At 37.1% G+C, this 13,639-nt stretch overlaps 1 protein-coding gene across 7 annotated transcripts in view; it reads left to right on the top strand.

Annotated features, from left to right (window-relative positions):
* Positions 1 to 13,639, top strand: part of RABGAP1L (RAB GTPase activating protein 1 like) — a 738,861-nt gene that overhangs the window by 176,038 nt on the left and 549,184 nt on the right. The window lies entirely within an intron of this gene.

Genomic DNA, 13,639 nt, shown 5'->3' on the forward strand with positions numbered 1-13,639 from the left:
GGGATCCTAGATAAACTCACCTAACGTGGATTCTTGCTGATGGCAGATTAGGATAATCAGACATCAGCTGGTGATGGTGGAAGATGAATAACTCAATTAGAAATTGAGGGTGTTCAGATATTGAGGATGGGGGATGCTAGCTAAACCAACTCAATAGGACTCTTGCCAAAATTGGACACTGCAGAGGTAAAAGCTTAGGAGTCAGGGCCTATTAGAGAAGAAAGTACAGGGTGCCTGAGTAGTTTGGTCAAGGTGAGAATCTTTTTCATTAGTTAATAGAGTATTATAGGACAGTTAGGGGTTGGGAGTGGGAAAGGGGTACTCATCAGAGGAAGAAGATTGTTAGTCAGAATCTAGGCTGGAAAATAGAAGCCATGCTAGGCTTTTCCATCAGAAGGGTATTAATGCAGGTGATGGGTTTATAGTGTGTGGAAAGGCTGAAAGACAGGGGACATTGAAGTAATCCAAATAGTAGGAAGAGCTGTAACCTCTAGGACTAGAGGAAAGAAATGGAAAAAATATTGTTACTGGAATCCAAGAACTCAGTGAAGCTCTTGTGAGTTCTTGGTGCACAGACCTCTAAATTAGAGGGCTGCACAATTGGTTATTAAGGCTTCTGAAGGTGCTCAGAACAGCTACAGTTTAGAAAGATCTAACAAGGAAGGATCATTTGGTTAGTTCTTCACTTCTGAAGAAATACCAGACCTCTGAGCTGATGAGAGAACACTATATAATTGGTCTTTGTAGAGAGATTAGTACTTCATAGAAAGCCTGACTGCTTTTAATATTTCTCAGGAGTTGTGGTATAGCTACTGTTGGTAATGAAATTTTTTTCCTTCTACTTTTCAATCATACATCATTATTCATTGGCAGAACTAAATCTGGAAATTAAGTGAGTTTTTGCCAGGTTGTAGGATACAAAGTAAATATGTGAAAATCAATCTTATTTCTATATGCTAGCAATGAAAAATTGGAAAAAAATTTAAAAACATACGAAAGGACAAGACAAAAATTGAAATATTTAGGTAGAAATTGTACATATTATATCCTGCATCTGTACATTGAAAAACTAGAAAACAGTAATGAAGGAAATCAAAGAAGATGTAAATAAATGGAGAAATATACCATGTTCATGGAATGAAAGACTCAATATTGTTAAGATTTAAATTCTCCCCATACTGTAAGTATAGAATCACAGCAATTTCAATAAAAATCCTAGCAGCTGTTTTTTTTGGGTAGCAACTGACAAGCTGACTCTAAAATTTATATAGAAAGACAAAGTAACTAGAGTAGAAAACAATATTGGAAATGAACTTGGGAGACTTACACTACCTGATTTCAGGGATTACCATAAAGCTACAGTAAATAAGACATTATTGATAATAAGAAACAAAGGTCTGTGAGAATAGAGAATTCAGAAATAGAGTCAATCTAAATAGATATTTCTTCAAAGAAGATACATAAATGGCCAGCTAACACATGAAAAGGTACTCAATATCATTTGTCATCAGGGAAATGCAAATCAAAACCACAATGAGATACCATATCCACTAAGATGCGTATTATAAAAAAAAATAATGAGTATTGGCAAGGATGTAGAGAAACTGAAATCCTCTCACTCTGCTAATGGGAATGTAAAATGGTGCAGCCACTTTGGAAAACATTGTGGCAGTTCCTCAAAAGGTTAAATAGAATTCCAATATGAAATTGAAATCTACTTCTAGTTATATACCTAAGAGAATTGAAAGCATATGTACACACAAAAGTTTGTACACTAATGTTCATGGTATCATTATTCATAATAGCCAAAAAGTGGAGCCAACACCAACACAAATGTCCAAGTGATGAAAGGATAAATAAAATGTGTTGTATCCATAAATGGATTATTAGCTATAAAAGTTGAAGTGCTGGTACATCTATAACATGCATAACCCTTGTAAACATTAATCTATTTAAGAAAAGCAAGTCAGAAAAGACCAATTATATGAATCCATTTATATGAAGTATGTAGAACAGGCAAATTTATAGAGATAGGAAGTAGCTTAGTTGTTGTCCAGAACTGGGGTTAGGGGAAGTGGGAAATGATTGCTAATGGGTACAGGGTTTCTTTTTGGGGTGATGGAAGTTCTGAAATTGATTGTGGTAATGACTACACAACTTGTGAATATATTAGGACCCCTGAGTTGTACACTTTGAATGGGTGAATTATATGGTATGTGAATTATGTCTCAACAAAATTATATACAAAAAGAAATAGACCCACAAATATATGGTCTATTGATTTTAAAGGTGTAATTGAAATTCAGTGGAGAGAGGATAGTCCTTTCAGGTATCTATATGAAAAAGATAAAAAATAAATAAAAAGAAGCTTGGGCTACACCTTGCCCCATATTGAAAAGTAACTCACAGTGGATCTTGGACTTAAACATAAGTGCCAAAATTATAAAAGTAATAGAAGAAAACATGGGAAATCTTTGTGACCTTTAATTAGGCAGACATTTCTTAGGTGTGACACCAAAGAATGATATGTAAAAGGAAAAATTGATGCATTTGGACTTCCTCAGAACTTAGAACTTTTGCTCTTCAAAATATAAGGAAAAGAATGAAAAGCTACACACTGAAAGAGAATGTTTGCAAATTCATTATCTGATAAAAGACTTGCATTCAGAATATTTAAAAAATTCTGAAAACTCAATACTAAAAAGTCAACCCCATTTAAAAATAAGCAAAGGATGAACAGACACTTCACTGAAGAAAATATTTTGGATTACAAATAAACCAATGAAAAGATACTCAACAACATTAGTCATTAGAGAAATGCCAATTAAATCCACAACAAGTTACTACTATCTCACTAAACATATTCAAGCAGCTAAAGCAAAAATCAGAAACAACAACAAAGAAACCCTAATACTACCGAGGGCTGACAATGGTGCACAGGAACTCAGCTTTTATTTGTTGCTGGTGGAAATGCAAAATGGTGCAAGTGTTTTGAAAAATAGTTCGGCATTTTCTCATAAAGTTGAATACATACTTCCAGCAATTCCAATTCCACTCTCATGTATTTGCCCAAGTGAAATAAAAACCTGTACATGAATGTGTACAACAGCTTTGTTCTTAATCACACCACAGTAAAAATAATCCAGATGCTCTCCGATAGGTAAACGGGTCAACCAACTGTGGTATAGCCATTCAGTGGAATACTACTGAGCAATTAAAAGAATGAACTATCATACAACATGGTGGATCTCAAAAAAATTATGTTAAGTGAATATGTCAGATTCAAATGTCCTAATACTGTCTAATTCCATTTATATAAAATTGTAGAAAACTGAAAGTATCATGATAGAATGTATCAGTGGTTGCCGAGGTCTAGGGTGTCAGGTAACATTAATTACAAAAGGATATAGGAGATTTTTCTTCTATATCTTGGTTATAGTGGGGTCACACAACTCTATGAATTTGTCAAAACTCACAGAACTGTATGCTAAAAAGGGTGAAATTTACACTGCATAAATTTTACCTTAAGTAAATGGCAAAAAAAAAGCCGAGAGTATTAATTCTGAGCATTGTAGTTGCTAAAGAACAAAATGTTACCACGACATCAAAAAATGAGAAAAGAAGGGGGAAAGAAACACTTATTTTATATTGTGTAGTAGACAGAACATGTCAGAACTAAAAAAAAATGTAAACGAAGAAAGGAAAATTGAAAATAAAAAGGAAAAAATTCAAGAATGACATATATGGCTTATATGGAGAATAGCTATTTGAAGTGTACCCTTTTCTCCTCTCAGGTTAGCACCTTCATTATCCTTAGCATACTCATTCCTCTCTCTTTGCTTTGATTTTTAGTATTTAATTTATATAGGAACACTATCTTGAACTAATTTTTCTATTCTAACCCTTCAAAGTTAAGTCAAAAGCAAATGACCTCTTCAAAGTTACTGTTGTCTTACAGGCACCTGTCACAGTGCCTGGAATATTGTAGGTGCTCAACAGATTATTGAATGTATCTATGAATGAAAAATCCTGCCTTTTACAGATTTCTATCCCTTTGATTCTATGAACATTTTATATACCTATATTTTGGTACTTGATTATACTGATATAATTTAAAACTGAATGTAAGTTACATTTCTTGTTAGATTATAAGTAGATTAATTTGTGTTAGAAAAGTTACTTGACCACTTTGTGTCTTCATCATGTCATGCTGTGGTGAGGTGTTTTGAATTAAACATTTTAAAAGCATCATTCTGGCTTCAAAGTGAAAAATAATTTACAAGAGCACAGATAAAAGCAGACAGAATAATTTAAAAACTATTGCAAATAATCCATGAGAGAGATGATTTTGTTTTACACTAAGCTGATAGCCGAAGGTGACGTGTGATCAGATTCTGGATGTATTTTGAGAGAGAGCTGATAGATTTAGGTGTGTTTTCTGTGTGGCCTGAGAAAAAGAAATAACTAACCAATGGTGCCAAAGTTTTTGGCTTAAACAAGTAGGAGACCTTCCTTTTCTTAAACTTGAAAGATAAAAACATGACAGAAGAACAGCTTTGGAGGATAAAATCAAGATTTTGTAAATGTTGAGATGCCTTTTAGACATCCAAGTAAATGTGCCCATTAGTTACATATAAGATGGAGTTCAAGGGGAAAGTAGGGATAGAAATATGATTTTGGGATCCATTGTGTATAGATGGTTTTAAAAGCTATTAGAATGGATGAGATTGTTTAGGGAGTGAATGTAGATAGAGAAGTCACCCAGGGACTGAGCCCTTGACCACTCCAGTATTTGGAGGTTGCAAAGATGAGGATTGTGCAAAGGAGCCCAAGAAAGCACAACCAGTAGGTTATAGTATGTTTGTAAGTTGGAAATGAGAAAATTTGATAACTGCCAGAGGAAGAGGTGGTCACAGTTGCCACAGAAGTTGATGAATAGGCAGGAAGAGATGAAATTGTTGACTAATAGAGAGGAGTGATATTTAGGAGCACAGAGAGTTAATTGGAACAGGAGGAAAGGTACACCTGGCTACAAAAGTAACAACTGACTCAGGTGCACTTACTACATAGCAGGTGCTGTTCTAAGCCCTTTGGATGCCTTAGTTAATTTAGTCCTCCCAACAACCCTCTGAGGTAAGGACTGTTAATATTTTAATTTTAGAGAGGAGGCACAGCTATGTTAGGTAGCTAGTATAAAAATATGTAACAGTGGTAGCAAATAGGTAACTTGCTCAAGATACCATAGGCAATAAGTAATTTGCCCATGATCACATAGTAAGTAATTGACAGAGCCAGGATTTGAATCCAGACAGTTTGGCTTCAGAGCCAGAACTTTTTTGACCAGTTGGACAGGCTGCCAGTTCTGTAATATGGCTAAGTTGCTGGACTGGTTTTTTATAGGAGCATGTAGAAGTTTTAGTAAGAGAGAATAAATTATGAGAATCGATTCCCTTGCCAGGCTTCTAGTATGAGTTTAAAGAGAGATCATGATAATGGCAGTACGGTGGGTAAGAAAACAAAATACTTTGATGACTAAATAAACAGAAAATTGAGACTTCATTCTGTTGATAACATGGAAGGTTTATAACTTAGTTCGATATGCATTTATGAAGCTCTAGGAGATATGTAGATCAAGACACAGTTCCTAACTTTGAGGTTCATAATCAAGAAGGGTAAGAATGTGTACTCATAACAGACCATTTTAACAATATAACTGAAACACTGAGGCAGTTTCACATTTCTTGACCATTTTAAGAGTGTTTCATCCAACTTAAAAAATCATCTTTCAGGACTGTACTAGACAGTGCTGATTTATAGATGAATAGGAGATAATTCCAATCCCCAAGGAATTTACCATCCTGTGGAGGCATGTAGACATTTAAATAGATAATTGTGATATAACAGATGAATGCTTTTGTAAGCACTGAAGACCCAATTGAAAATTTCATATGTACACAAAAGTAGGGAAAAAAATACAATAAAACCTTATGTGCCCACCATTGAACTTCAGTGTTATCAGCATGACACAGTCTCAAAAAATACTTCTAAGCTGAAATTGCTATGATGATTTTATTATTTAGCAGGGTAACTTTGGAGAAGGAAGAAACTGTTAATAGAAAAACTAGTTAGGTAATTGTGTGGGTTGATTAAGTGTATACCAAGCTTACAGGCCTTAATTATTATGGAGAGGAGGTTCCAAATGGAGAAAAATTTCTGAGGTAGATAGAGTTGATCAGTTTCTCAGCTATAATTTAGTGTGTATATTTTTTCAGAAATAAAACATTTTCCCAAGTTACATTTTTAGTAGCGGACTTTAAGAAATTGAAAGAATCAGAGGGAACAATTTTAAAGAACTGAGATAATTGGTTTTTAGATTTAAAAAAAATTTACTGGATCTTTTACAGTGTGCCAAGTATTTTTGTCTTATTTGTCTCATTATTGCAGCTGTGTCATCACAGTTCATATGAAAAGGGTAAACTTTGCCTAATGGAGAGAAGTTTATACCCATTACACAAAGATTGGCAAAATTTTAAAATTTGCTCTTGTAATATCTTTTCTTAAACAGTAGTCTAATTAAGATTTAGAAGCTGTCAGTGAGTCTTAGGGCTACTAGATAGGACCTTACGTGACTTTTTTTTTTATTAAGGTATCATTGATATACAATCTTTTTTTCTTTTTTTTTCTTTTGTTATCATTAATCTACAATTACATGAAGGACATTATGTTTACTAGGGTCCCCTCTTCACCAAGTCCCCCACACAAACCCCATTACACTCACTGTCCATCAGCGTAGTAAGATGTTGTAGAATCACTACTTGTCTTCTCTGTGTTCCACAGCCCTCCCCATTCCCCCCACCCACACTATACATGCTAATTGTAATACCCCCTTTCTTCTTCCCCACCCTTATACCTCCCTACCCTCCCATTCTCCCCAGTCCTTTTCCCTTTGGTAACTGTAGTCCATTCTTGGGTTCTGTGATTCTGCTGCTGTTTTGTTCCATCAGTTTTTCTTTGTTCTTATACTCCACATATGAGTGAAATCATTTGGTACTTGTCTTTCTCCACCTGGCTTATTTCACTGAACATAATACCCTCTAGCTCCATCCATGATGTTGCGAATGGTAGGATCTGTTTTTTCTTATGGCTGAGTAATATTCCATTGTGTATATGTACCACATCTTCTTTATCCATTCATCTACTGATGGACACTTAGGTTGCTTCCATTTCTTGGCTATTGTAAATAGTGCTGCGATAAACATAGGGGTGCATCTGTCTTTTTCAAACTGGGCTGCTGCATTCTTGGGGTAAATTCCTAGAAGTGGAATTCCTAGGTCAAATGGTATGTCTATTTTGAGCATTTTGAGGAACCTCCATACTGCTTTCCACAATGGTTGACTAATTTACATTCCCACCAGCAGTGTAAGAGGGTTCCCCTTTCTCCACAACCTTGCAAACATTTGTCGTTGTTTGTCTCTTGGATTGTAGCCTTCCTTACTGGTGTGAGATGATATCTCATTGTGGTTTTAATTTACATTTCTCTGATGACAAGCAATGTGGAGCATCTTTACACATGTCTGTTGGCCATCTGAATTTCTTCTTTGGAGAACTGTCTGTTCAGCTCCTGTGCCCATTTTTTAATTGGATTATTTGCTTTTTGTTTGTTGAGGTGTGTGAGCTCTTTATATATTTTGGATGTCAAGCCTTTATCAGATCTGACATTTATGAATATATTCATCCATACTGTAGGGTACCTTTTTGTTCTATTGATGGTGTCCTTTGCTGTACAGAAGCTTTTCAGCTTGATGTAGTCCCACTTGTTCATTTTTGCTTTTGTTTTCCTTGCCCAGGGAGATATGTTCATGAAGAAGTCACTCATGTTTATGTCCAAGAGATTTTTGCCTATGTTTTTTTGGAAGAGTTTTATGATTTCACGACTTACATTCAGGTCTTTGATCCATTTCAAATTTACTTTTGTGTATGCAGTTAGACAGTAATCCAGTTTCATTCTCTTATATGTAGCTCTCCAGTTTTGCCAGCACCATCTGTTGAAGAGACTCTGATTTCCCCATTTTTGTCCATGGCTCCTTTATCGTATATTAATTCACCATATATGTTTGGGTTAATGTCTGGACTCTCTATTCTGTTCCACTGGTCTGTGGCTCTGTTCTTGTGACAGTACCAAATTGTCTTGATTACTATGGCTTGAAGTTGGGGAGTGAGATCCCCCCCCACTTTATTCTTTCTTCTCAGGATTGCTTTGGCTATTCGGGGTCTTTGGTGTTTCCATATGAATTTTTGAACTATTTGTTCCAGTTCATTGAAGAATGTTGTTGGTAATTTGATAGGGATTGCATCAAATCTGTATATTGCTTTGGGCAAGATGGCCATTTTGACGATATTGATTCTTCCTAGCCACGAGCATGGGATGAGTTTCCATCTGTTAGTGTCCCCTTTAATTTCTCTTAAGAGTGACTTGTAGTTTTCAGGGTATAGGTCTTTCACTTCTTTGGTTAGGTTTATTCCTAGGTATTTTATTCTTTTTGTTGCAATTGTGAATGGAATTGTTTTCCTGATTTCTCTTTCTATTGGTTCATTGTTAGTGTATAGGAAAGCCACAGATTTCTGTGTGTTAATTTTGTATCCTGCAACTTTGCTGTATTCCGATATCAGTTCTAGTAGTTTTGGAGTGGAGTCTTTAGGGTTTATTATGTACAATATCATGTCATCTGCAAATAGTGACAGTTTAACTTCTTCTTTACCAATCTGGATTCCTTGTATTTCTTTGCTTTGTCTAATTACCATGGCTAGGACCTCCAGTACTATGTTGAATAACAGTGGGGAGGGTGGGCATCCCTGTCTTGTTCCCGATCTTAGAGGAAAAGCTTTCAGCTTCTTGCTCTTCAGTATAATGTTGGCTGTGGGTTTATGATATATGGCCTTTATTATGTTGAGGTACTTGCCCTCTATTCCCATTTTACTGAGAGTTTTTATCATGAATGGATGTTGAATTTTGTCGAATGCTTTTTCAGCATCTATGGAGATGATCCTGTGTTTTTTATCTTTCTTTTTGTGGATGTGGTGGGTGATGTTGATGGATTTTCGAATGTTGCACCATCCTTGCATCGCTGGGATGAATCCCACTTGGTCATAGTGTATGATCCTTTTGATAGACTTTTGTACTTGGTTTGCTAATATTTTATTAAGTATTTTTGCATCTACATTCATCAGGGATATTGGTCTGTAATTTTCTTTTTTGTTGTGGTCTTTGCCTGGTTTTGGTATTAGGGTGATGTTGGCTTCATTGAAAGAGTTTGGGAGTATTCCCTCCTCTTCTATTTTTTGGAAAACTTTAAGAAGAATGGGTATTATGTCTTTTCTGTGTGTCTGATAAAATTCTGAGGTAAATCCGTCTGGCCCGGGTGTTTTGTTCTTGGGTAGTTTTTTTATTACCGTTTCAATTTCTTTGCTCGTAATTGGTTTGTTTAAGTTTTGTGTTTCTTCCTTGGTCAATCTTGGAAGGTTGTATTTTTCTAGGAAGTTGTCCATTTCTTCTAGGTTTCTAGCTTGTTGGCATATAGGTTTTCATAGTAGTCTTTAATAATTCTTTGTATTTCTGTGGAGTCTGTCGTGATTTTTCCATTCTCATTTGTGATTCTGTTGATTTGTGTTGATTCTCTTTTTCTCTTAATAAGTTTGGCTAGAGGCTTATCTATTTTGTTTATTTTCTCAAAACACCGGCTCTTGGTTTCATTGATTTTTGCTATTATTTTATTCTTCTCAATTTTGTTTATTTCTTCTCTGATCTTTATTATGTCCCTCCTTCTGCTGACTTTAGGCCTCATTTGTTCTTCTTTTTCGAATTTTGATAATTGTGACATTAGACCATTCATTTGGGATTGTTCTTGCTACTTCAAGTGTGCCTGGATTGCTATATACTTTCCTCTTAAGACTGCTTTCACTGCATCCCACAGAAGTTGGGGCTTTGTGTTATTGTTGTCATTTGTTTCTATATATTCCTTGATCTCTATTTTAATTTGTTCATTGATCCTTTGATTATTTAGGAGCATGTTGTTAAGCCTCCATGTGTTTGTGAGCCTTTTTGCTTTCTTTGTACAGTTTATTTCTAGTTTTATGCCTTTGTGGTCTGAAAAGTTGGTTGGTAGGATTTCAGTCTTTTGGAATTTTCTGAGGCTCTTTTTGTGGCCTAGTATGTGGTCTATTCTGGAGAATGTTCCATGTGCACTTGAGAAGAATGTATATTCTGTTGCTTCTGGATGTAGAGTTCTATAGATGTCTATTAGGTCCATCTGCTCTACTGTGTTGTTCAGTGCTTCTGTGTCCTTACTTATTTTCTGCCCGGTGGATCTATCCTTTGGGGTGAGTGGTGTTTTGAAGTCTCCTAGAATGAATGCATTGCAGTCTATTTCCCCCTTTAGTTCTGTTAGTATTTGTTTCACATATGCTGGTGCTCCTGTGTTGGGTGCATATATATTTATAATGGTTATATCCTCTTGTTGGACTGAGCCCTTTATCATTATGTAGTGTCCTTCTTTATCTCTTGTTACTTTCTTTGTTTTGAAGTCTATTTTGTCTGATATTAGTACTGCAACCCCTGCTTTCTTCTCGCTGTTGTTTGCCTGAAATATGTTTTTCCATCCCTTGACTTTTAGTCTGTACATGTCTTTGGGTTTGAGGTGAGTTTCTTGTAAGCAGCATATAGATGGGTCTTGCTTTTTTATCCATTCTATTACTCTGTGTCTTTTGATTGGTGCATTCAGCCCATTAACATTTAGGGTGACTATTGAAAGATATGTACTTATTGCCATTGCAGGCTTTAAATTCGTGGTTACCAAAGGTTCAAGGTTAGCCTCTTTAGTATCTTCCTGCCTAACTTAGCTCGCTTATTGAGCTGTTATATACACTGTCTGGAGATTCTTTTCTTTTCTCCCTTCTTATTCCTCCTCCTCAATTCTTCATATGTTGGGTGTTTTGTGCTGTGCTCTTTCTAGGAGTGCTCCCATCTAGATCAGTCCCTGTAAGATGTTCTGTAGAGGTGGTTTGTGGGAAGCAAATTCCCTCAGCTTTTGTTTGTCTGGGAATTGTTTAATCCCACCATCATATTTGAATGATAGTCGTGCTGGATACAGTATCCTTGGTTCAAGGCCCTTCTGTTTCATTGCATTTAATATATCATGCCATTCTCTTCTGGCTTGTAGGGTTTCTGTCGAGAAGTCTGATGTTCGCCTAATGGGTTTTCCTTTATAGGTGACCTTTTTCTCTCTTGCTGCCTTTAAAACTCTTTCCTTGACCTTGATCTTTGCCCTTTTAATTATTATGTGTCTTGGTGTTGTCCTTCTTGGATCCTTTCTGTTGCGGGTTGTGTGTATTTCCGTGGTCTGTTCGATTATTTCCTCCCCCAGTTTGGGGACGTTTTCAGCAGTTATTTCTTCTAAGATACTTTCCATCCCTTTTCCTCTCTCTTCTTCTTCTGGTACCCCTATAGTACGGATATTGTTCCTTTTGTATTGGTCACACAGTTCTCTTAACATTGTTTCATTCCTGGAGATCCTTTTATCTCTCTCTGTGTCAGCTTCTATGCGTTCCTGTTCTCTGGTTGCAATTCCATCAGTGGTCTCTTGCATCCTATCCATTCTGCTTATAAACCCTTCCAGAGTTTGTTTCATTTCTGTAATCTCCTTTCTGCCATCTGTGATCTCCCTCCGGACTTCATCCCATATGTCTTGCATATTTCTCTGCATCTCTGTCAGCATGTTTGTGATTTTTATTTTGAATTCTTTGTCAGTAAGACTGGTTAGGTCTGTCTCCTTCTCTGGTGTTGTCTCTGTGATCTTTGTCTGCCTGTAGTTTTGCCTTTTCATGGTGATAAGAATAGTTTGCAGAGCTGGGATGAGTGACAGCTGGAAGAACTTCCCTTCTTGTTGGTTTGTGGCCCTCCTCTCCTGGGACAACAGCGACCTCTAGTGGTTTGTGCTGGGCAGCTGCCCGCAGACAGGGCTTCTGCTTCTGCTTCCTGCCCGGCTGCTATGGAGTTTATCTGCACTGTTGCTGTGGGCGTGGCCTGGCTCGAGCAGCTGCTCCAAAGTGGTGGAGTCGCGTTGGAGGGGGAGCAGCCAGGAGGCTATTTATCTCCGTAAGAAGCTTCCCTGCTCCCTGCAGCCCAGGGGATTAGGGTGCCCAGAGTTCCCTGGATTCTCTACCTCTGGATTAAGTGTCCTGCCCTGCCCCTTTAAGACTTCCAAAAAGCACCCAGCAAAACAAAACGACCACAAAACAAAAAAATTTTTTTTTAATTAAAAAAATAAAAATAAAAATAAAAAATGTCCGCTCGTTTTTCTTTATTCTCCAGCGCCAGCGTCAGGCATCTGCTCACCGGTCTTGCTGCCCTGTTTCCCCAGTATTGGGGTCCCTATCCCTTTAAGACTTCCAAAAAGCGCTCGCCAAAACAAAACAGAAAAAAAAAAATAAAAAATGGCCGCTCGCTTTTCTTATGTCCTCCGGCGCCAGGCCTCCGGGACCCGCTCACTGTTCTTGGTGCCCTGTTTCCCTAGTGTGCAGGGCTCCCCGCGCATGCACTGTGTCTGCACTCTGGCCCAGATGGCGGGGGCTGGGTGTTCAGCAGTCCTGGGGTCCGTCTCCCTCTCGCTCTGCCTACTCTTCTCCCGCCGGGAGCTGGGGGGAGGGGTGCTCGGTTCCCGCCGGGCCGGGTCTTGTATCTTACCCCCTTTACGAGGCACTGGGTTCTCTCAGGTGCGGATGTGGTCTGGATGTTGTCCTGTGTCCTCTGGTTTTTATTCTAGGAAGAGTGTCTTTGTTATATTTTCATAGATATATGTGGTTTTGGGAGGAGATTTCTGCTGCTCTACTCATGCCGCCATCTTGGCTCCGCCTCCAATTTTTTTGAAATGACTTTTTCTTGTATGATTACAAAAGAATTTAAGGTCATTGTACATATTTCTAATAGCATGGGCAAATAGATGGAGTTCTTTCCCTCATAGTTCTATACAGATATTTTGAATTCTATTCTTCCATATTTTTTTCTATGTATGTTAAAAGCAGGTTTCAAAATGTGTTAGAGAAAGAGAGAATGCATATTTCAAATAATACCATATATATGATTTTGAAATCTGCGTTTTTTCACTTAGCAGCATAACTCTATTCTTTACTAGTGCAGTGTCCTCTTAAAACATACAAACTGTATCTCTTTTTACTTCCTTTTGCTTCAAGGCTATGAGTATTGTCAGCTTAATAAGTTATCTAACTCAACAGTAAAAAATTTTCCTTGAAGAGGCTGAAAGAAAGCAGAATGGATATAAATCTGATGGTTTATTAAAATTGCTAATGGGATGAGTTTAGTTAAACTTTTGAATTATGGAAGTTATTACAGTTTTTCCGGTGTAGCCAGGTTATGACAAATGGGGAAAGCATAGCACATGTTTTCAGAGGAAGGGCATGCCCACAACTGAGGTCTGGGCTGGTGGTGGAAGAATGTGTATAAGCTAGAGAAGTAGGTGAAATAGGTGGGAGGCTGATTTTAGAAAATATACATGGATTCTATTACTTATCAGGCTTAAAACTTGAAGCCAGAGCCTTGTATGTTAGGTCAAACCAGAGTACATCA

Source organism: Manis pentadactyla, chromosome 9 (assembly GCF_030020395.1).
Source record: "Manis pentadactyla isolate mManPen7 chromosome 9, mManPen7.hap1, whole genome shotgun sequence".
In the NCBI taxonomy this organism is placed as follows: Eukaryota; Metazoa; Chordata; class Mammalia; order Pholidota; family Manidae; genus Manis; species Manis pentadactyla.